At 42.4% G+C, this 7,178-nt stretch overlaps 1 pseudogene; it reads right to left on the bottom strand.

The window, feature by feature from the left end:
• Window positions 1-216: 216 nt before the first annotated feature.
• Window positions 217-1,225, bottom strand: LOC108540876 (uncharacterized protein C8orf59 homolog; annotated as a pseudogene).
• Between the last annotated feature and the right edge of the window lie 5,953 nt (window positions 1,226-7,178).

The following is a 7,178-nucleotide window of genomic DNA, read 5'->3' as shown; positions in this document are numbered from 1 at the left end:
TTCATGATACTGCTGAGGAATCAATTCTTTCTGTAGAGGTTCAAGAGAAAGGCGTTTTGAGAAATGTGCAAGTTCCNCAAAAAAAAAAAAAAAAAAAAAAAAGAAATCCACCATCTTGGCCTCCCAAAATGCTGAGATTACAGGTGTGAGCCACCACGCCTGATCCAATATATATTTTATTTATTTATTGTATAAAACATTTAATTTCTTGGTCTTTGTGGGGAATTAGATGCATCACCACTATATTACAACTGAGCCATTAATTTTGTAGCTTCACCAACATTAACTGGTTTGCTTTCATGATACTGCTGAGGAATCAATTCTTTCTGTAGAGGTTCAAGAGAAAGGCGTTTTGAGAAATGTGCAAGTTCCTTTTGTACATTTACAAAAGCTTTATTTACTCTGTTAGCTTTTTCATCATTCATAATGCTTAAGATTAGTGGTGGGCCAGGTGCAGTGGCTCATGCCTGTAATCCCAGCACTTTGGGAGGCCGAGACGGGAGGATCACGAGGTCAGGAGATTGAGACCATCCTGGCTAACACGGTGAAACCCCGTCTCTACTAAAAATACAAAAAATTAGCCGGGTGCGGTGGGGGATGCCTGCAGTCCCAGCAACATGGGAGGCTGAGGCAGGAGAATGGCGTAAACCCGGGAGGCGGAGCTTACAGTGAGTTGAGATAGCGCCACTGTACTCCAGCCTGGGCGACAGAGCGAGACTCTGTCTCAAAAAAAAAAAAACAAAACAAAAAGATTAGTGGTGGTTGGGTGTGGTGGCTCACACCTGTAATTCTAGCACTTTGGGAGGCCAAGGCAAGTGGATCATCTGAGGTCAGGAGTTCAAGACCAGCCTGGCCAACCTGGTGAAACCCCGTCTCTACTAAAAATACAAAAATTAGCCAGGTGTGGTGGCAGGCGCCTGTAATCCCAGCTACTCAGGAGGCTGAGGCAGGAGAATCGCTTGAACCCAGGAGGCAGAAGTTACAGTGAACTGAGATCGTGCCATTACACTCTAGCCTGGGTGACAAGAGCAAAACTCTGTCTCAAAAAAAGACAGAAAAAAAAAAAAAACATTAGTGGTAACTGGTTTTGCTTTGTTTTTAGCTTTAAACATTTTTGGCTGGCTGTGTGAAATACATTCCTGGATTTCTGCCCTCTTAATCTGTTCTTGGCCCTTGTCAGGAACTCAATACTTGCATACAGCTTCTTAGCTCCAGGTGACACCATCTGTTTTTCTGGGTTTTGGTATTTTGTTTTGTTTTGAGATAGAGTCTTGCTCTGTCATCCAGGCTGGAGTACAGTGGCGCTATCTTGGCTCACTACAACCTTTGCCTCCCAGGTTCATGCAATTCTTCTGTCTCGGCCTCCCAAGTAGCTGGGATTACCGCCACACGCCACCACGCCTGGCTAGTTTTTGTATTTTTAGTAGAGATGGGGTTTCACCGTGTTAGCCAGGATGGTCTCGATCTCCTGATCTCATGATACGCCTGCCTCAGCCTCCAAAAGTGCTGGGATTACAGGCGTGAGCCACTGCACCTGCCCTGGCCCAATCTCTATTTTTAAATCAGCATACAGACTCCATTTTTCTCTAAGGGACCACCGGCTTACAGGGGCTCCCTGATCAGAATCCACACCAGGGTTCATGATTTATGCAGAGGTGGTTCTAGTATAGGGTGAAGGAAATCAAAATATTTTACCCCAAAATATATTTATTTGACATATTTTGAAATGGTTGCTGCAGGGCCAGCAAACAGATGAGTCCTTGCAAAGCTATTTTTTCTGGGGAAAATTGGCATCTACAGATAATCTCGACTAATGCAGCCAGGCCTTCCTTTTCTAGAAATTTTCCATATCTAAGAGAGATTAACTGAGTCTGACACCTTGAAAGGTCTGAAAAAAGACCTTTGCCATATGTTCATTGCAGCACTATTCACAATAGCAAACACATGGAATCAACCCAAATGGCCATCAGTGGATAAAGAAAATGTGGTACATATACACCATGGAATACTATGCAACCACAAAAAAAAAACCAAAAAAAAACAAGATCATGTCCTTTGCAGGGACATGGTTGGAGCTGGAAGCCATTATCCTCAGCAAACTAATGCAGGAACTGAAAACCAAACACCACATGTTCTCACTTATAAGTGGGACCTGAACAATGAGAACACATGGACACAGGGAGGGGAACAACACACACTGGGGTCTGTCAAGAGGTGGGGTTAGGGTAGGGAGAGCATTAGGAAAAATAGCTAATGCATGCTGAGCTGAATACCTATGTGATGGGTTGATAGGTGCAGCAAACCACCATGGCACACGTTTACCTATGTAACAAACCTGCACATCCTGCACATGCATCCTGAAACTTAAAATAAAAATTTAAATTAAAAAAAAAAAGACTTTTACCATCTATCCTCTCTGAGGACTGCTACCTATGAGGCCTCATCTGTGTAACAAAGCCATCTTTGCAAGCCAGACCTCTTTCTTTCTCCCTTTCACACCTTGTCTTGCTACTAAACATGATTTACCAACATAAACTGTTTGGGGCCATACTCTTGGCCCGCATTCTTTTTGTAACCTCAAGATGGCATATACGCTTCTATATCTTATTGTTGGGTTGAGTCTTAATTCCGAAGGTTCCCATGTAAGTACATTAAATAAATTTATATGTCTTTCCTCCTATTAATCAATTTGCCTCGTGTCAGTAGTTTTTCAGTGAACTTTTAGGGGGCCAATGGCCATGGCCCCCACAAGGGTGATGGGCAAGTGCACGATTCTAGAACCAGACTGCTCAGTCTCAAATCCTAGCTTTAATTCTTACTAAAACTGGGGAAAGTTACCTAACACCCTTGTGCCTCAATTTCCTGTTCTGTAAAATGGAGAAAATGTAATAACTATTTCATAGGATCTTTGTGAGGACTGCATTAACACATGAAAAATAGAACAGAACCTGGCACCTAGTAAGCCCTTGATAAGTGTCAGCTATTATTTGCCTTATCTTTACCTATCTCAGTTTTTCTCCTTCTCTTCGTACCCCTGATAAATCTGCAACTGTTGAATGGCTAATTTTTCTTTTGAAGACACTTCTTAGGCTTTTAAGCCATTTGATAGTCAGCTTAGCACATTGCCATGGCCCTCCTGGACGATCAACATACAGATGGCCTCCAATTTATGATGGTTCAACTTATAATTTTTAGGCTTTACAATAATATGAATTTGATATACATTCAGTAGAAACTGTACTTTTCCCAGGCTAGCCGTATGTGGTACGATACTCTCTCAAGATCCTGGGTAGCAGCGATCACGAGGGTAAACAATTGGTACCCTACAGTGTACTGTGTTGCCAGTGTTTGGGGATATTGTGTTTTATGCATTCATATCTCATTATGTCTGCAAAATGCCCATTTGTGTCTCCTGCCTCTGGTGAGAAGAAGAGGAAGGCAATTACCCTTGAGATGGAACTCATATCTTAATTCCTCAGCATGAAGGTGGTAAGGCAGTAATGGTAATCTCAGGTAAGTTAGGACTTTCACATTCTGTAATTTCCACCTTCTTAAAGGAAAGAAGCGAATAAGTGATGTAGTGAAATAATCAGCATTGGTTAAATCCACTGTTATCACAAAGAAAAGAGATGAGCTGACTGATGATATGGAAAAATTACTTGTCATGTGGATGGAAGACCAGAAACAGAAGCACATGCCACTGAGCCTTCTGGTGATCCAGGCTAAGGCAAGAAGACTTTTCAATACTTTAAAAGAGTGTGCTGATGATCCTTTGGATATGTAAAAGTTTATAGCAAGTCGGCGGGGCACGGTGGCTCAAGCCTGTAATCCCAGCACTTTGGGAGGCCGAGACGGGCAGATCACAAGGTCAGGAGATCGAGACCATCCTGGCTAACACGGTGAAACCTCGTCTCTACTAAAAAAAAAATACAAAAAACTAGCCGGGCGAGGTGGCGGGCGCCTGTAGTCCCAGTTACTCGGGAGGCTGAGGCAGGAGAATGGCGTGAACCCGGGAGGCAGAGCTTGCAGTGAGCTGAGATCCGGCCACTGCACTCTAGCCTAGGCAACAGAGCGAGACTCCCTCTAAAAAAAAAAGTCTTATAGCAAGTCATGGGTAGTTCCAACACTTCAAAAGTTGTGATCATTTTCATAATGTAGAGGTCAGCAGTGGGGCCACAAGTGCAGATACTAAATGTGCCAAAGCTTTTAAAGAAGAGCTGTGTAAGATAATTGTGAATAAGAAATACTGTGAGAGCAAATATTTAATGTCAATGAAATGAGCTTATTCTGGAAGCGTATCCTGGAGCATCCATACATTAATCAAGAGTACAGGAAGATGCCAGGATTCAAGGCATTCAAAGACCTTATAATGCTGTTTTTGGGTGGAAATGTTGCATGGTTCAAATTCTCCACTTGGAGAACCCTAGAGCATTCAAGAATGTGAATAAGCATATACTTCCTTTTTATTATTGCCATAACAAGAAAGCTTGGATTACAAGCCTTGAAAACAAGTCAGCATTGTTTTCAGACTAGTTTTTGAACTGTGTTATGCTATAGACAAGAGGATATTGTAGGCAAAACAGCATCTGATGCAAGATTCTTCTGATCTTAGACAATGTTCCAGGGCACCCACAGCATATCCTCAACGCCCATCCTGATGTAAAGGTTGTGTATTGTCGCTGAACACAATCACACTCATTTAGCCAAAGAATCAAGGCGCAATAGCTGCATTCAAAGCCTACCATTTACTCCAAACGTTCACATAGGCTGTTGAAGCAACGGAATCTGGCCAGACTCTCCAAGAGTTTTGGAAAGGTTTTAACATTCTAAATACTATCTGGAACATTGCTTCATCTTGGGAAGAAGTCACACAGCAATGCATGAACGGCATTTGGAAGAAAGTTTAAAAGACATATGTTGAACATATTCAAAGGCTTTAACAAAAATTCCGCTGTTGATGAAATAGTAAGTAACAAGATATTAGTGCTTGGGAAACAGCTAGAATTAGACATCAATAAAGAGGATATTCATGAGCTTGTTGGCATTGAGGCTGAAGAGCTTTCTAATGAGGAACTGATCAAACTGGAGGAAGAAATAAGTGAAGAAGCTGAGGCGGAAGAAGAAGTAATACCTGAGGAACCAAGAACATTCACAGCAAAGAAACTGGAGGAGGCGTTTGCTACTCTCAGCAGTGGGGTATAAACCTCAGAAGAAATGGATAACAGCTACTGAAGATGTGTAAGAACTGACAGGGAGTTACAATATGCTCTGGCTTGCTATACAGAAATACGTAATGAAAAGAAGAAACAAACTTCACAGTCAAAACTTACTATCTTCTTGAAGAACAGGATGCCGCTAAACCAACAAGTGTCCTTCTACCAGCTATTCTCAACCCTCATCAGAAGAGAGAGAAATTTATCACCTTGTCACTGTAGCATCCCTATCATCCAACAATTAATTTTAGTTCAATGCTTCAAACATTCTTCACGCCCAATGTGCTTTCAGCTATGCACATTAATGGTGAGGAACCATACAAGCATTCTGTCTTTCACTTTCGTACAGTATTCATAAATTACATGAGCTCGGACAGGTGCAGTCGCTCACGCCTGTAATCTCAGCACTTTGGAAGGCTGTGGTGGGCGGATCACTTGAGGCCAGGAGTTCGAGACCAGCCTGGCCAACATGGTGAAAACCCATCTCTACTAACAATACAAAAATAAGCTGGGCATAATGGTGCGTTCCTGTAATCCCAGCTACTTGGGAGGCTGAGGCAGGAGAATCGTTTGAACCTAGGAGGCAGAGGCTGCAGTCAGTCAAGATTGCGCCACTGCACTCCAGCCTGGGCAACACAGTGAAACTTCGTCCTAACAAAAAAATAAAAAAATTACAGGAGATATTCAACACTTTATTATAAAATAGGCTTCGCATTACATGATATTGCCTAAGCTGTAGGCTAATATCTGAGCACAGTTAAGGCAAGCAGGCTAAGCTATAATGTTTGGTAGTTTAGGTGAATTAAATGCATTTTTTGCTTATGATGGATTTATCAGGACATAACTTCATTGTAAGTCAAGGAGCATCTGTATAGATTTTTTTCCACCTTAGTTATTCATTCTCAATAATTACATATTGCAGAAAATCTGCTTTGTGAGTTATACAGTTTGGCTGGTGACTGGCTGAGTTCTGATTACCATGTCCCACACCACCACACTAAAGGCTAAGGTACATGTATGACCCCAGAATTGTCTGACAAGCAAGGCCTGTGCTTCTACTATTGGACTCATTCCATTCTTCCTCCATTAGCTTGGGATATCCCCAATGGAGGGGACTTGATCTGTCTGGCTCCATCAGGGAATTCTCAATACTGGAAACTGCTCCTTTCATAGGACCAGGAGTTGTCCAAGGGTAAGGTCTCAGTGCTTCGAATCCACCAGAGATTCCCCAGAGAGGCATTTCTACCTGTCCCACTGGAATGGGATCATTGAAGGGTGGGGGCTATGTCTACTCTGAGGCTGAATACTTTTTTTCTAAATACTTTAATGATTTTTACCACTGTCAACATAAAACAGTCAAGAGGCTCAGACTCTAATCTAAAGAGAGTTTATTCAAGCACAAAATATAAGGACTACTGCCTGGGAAGCACAGATTCCAAAGAAGGAAAGGAAGTTAGTGTTCTGAAGTATAGAAGTTTGGAATTGTTGGCCGGGCGCGGTGGCTCAAGCCTGTAATCCCAGCACTTTGGGAGGCCGAGACGGGCAGATCACGAGGTCAGGAGATCGAGACCATCCTGGCTAACACGGTGAAACCCCGTCTCTACTAAAAAATACCAAAAAGAAAAAAACTAGCCAGGTGAGGTGGCGGGCACCTGTAGTCCCAGCTACTTGGGAGGCTGAGGCAGGAGAATGGTGTAAACCCGGGAGGCGGAGCTTACAGTGAGCTGAGATCCGGCCACTGCACTCCAGCCTAGGTGACAGAGCGAGACTCCGTCTCAAAAAAGAAAAAAAGTTATAAACCACCTAAAAGGATTACCATTAATGACAGTGATTAATGTAAACTGCAAACTATCAATAAATCATTAATTATGCTTTTAATTTTTAAAAACTCCAACAAATCAATATTAAATCTCATATAACTTAGTCACGATGCTGGGGACTGTTACCCAAGTTGGGGGGGAAAGG

Source organism: Rhinopithecus bieti, unplaced genomic scaffold, assembly GCF_001698545.2.
Source record: "Rhinopithecus bieti isolate Rb0 unplaced genomic scaffold, ASM169854v2 scaffold_20069, whole genome shotgun sequence".
Classification (NCBI taxonomy): Eukaryota; Metazoa; Chordata; class Mammalia; order Primates; family Cercopithecidae; genus Rhinopithecus; species Rhinopithecus bieti.
The sequence above is the reverse complement of the archived record's forward strand: the minus strand, read 5'-3'. Positions and strand labels throughout refer to the sequence as shown.